This window comes from Triticum dicoccoides, chromosome 5A, assembly GCF_002162155.2.
Source record: "Triticum dicoccoides isolate Atlit2015 ecotype Zavitan chromosome 5A, WEW_v2.0, whole genome shotgun sequence".
NCBI classification, from domain to species: Eukaryota; Viridiplantae; Streptophyta; class Magnoliopsida; order Poales; family Poaceae; genus Triticum; species Triticum dicoccoides.
In genome coordinates, this window is record NC_041388.1 from 172,481,419 (window position 1) to 172,482,119 (window position 701).

Here is a 701-nt window from a genome sequence, read left to right on the forward strand (position 1 = left end):
TTAAGGCACCGAAGCAGCATCCACAATGACACGACCCTGGTTTGCCTGGTGCGCCTACATTTGAGAATGCAAACGAATCTTCTTTAATTTGCAAACAAATCTGTATGTATTACCATGCACGTGTTTTCCTTGCAATAATTAGTCATTTGAAACGAGATACTCCATCCGTTCACTTTTGTAAGTCGTTTCAAACAACTTAAAATGAATTGTTTTGCACATTTTCTGAAATGTCTTCAAGGTCTTATAAAAGTGAACAGAGGGGGTACTATAAATTAATTAATGAGGAGTTATTTGAAAAAAAATCAACACGGTACCCACGCTAACGTGGATTAGAGTGTGTCTCACATAATTAGTTATTTGAATTAGAGTGTGTGTCACATAGTTAGTTATTTGAATTAGAGTGTGTGTCGCGTAGCGATCTCCAATTCTAACATGGATTTCGCATTTCACTGTATCCACGCTACTTTTTTAATACAAATGCATATGTATATGATGAACACCATGGTAGTGAGAAAACTTTCGGATGGATTCAAACATATGACCTACAAAATAGCACAACAAACTGAGTCAATGTCAACTTTTTGAAACTTAGTATGGCACGAATTCGAAATAATTACCTGTATGCCTGCTCCTCGGTTCAAATCTTACAATGTACTCTGAATTGAAACATTGGTATTAAGTCTCGTACTATGTACATTCGA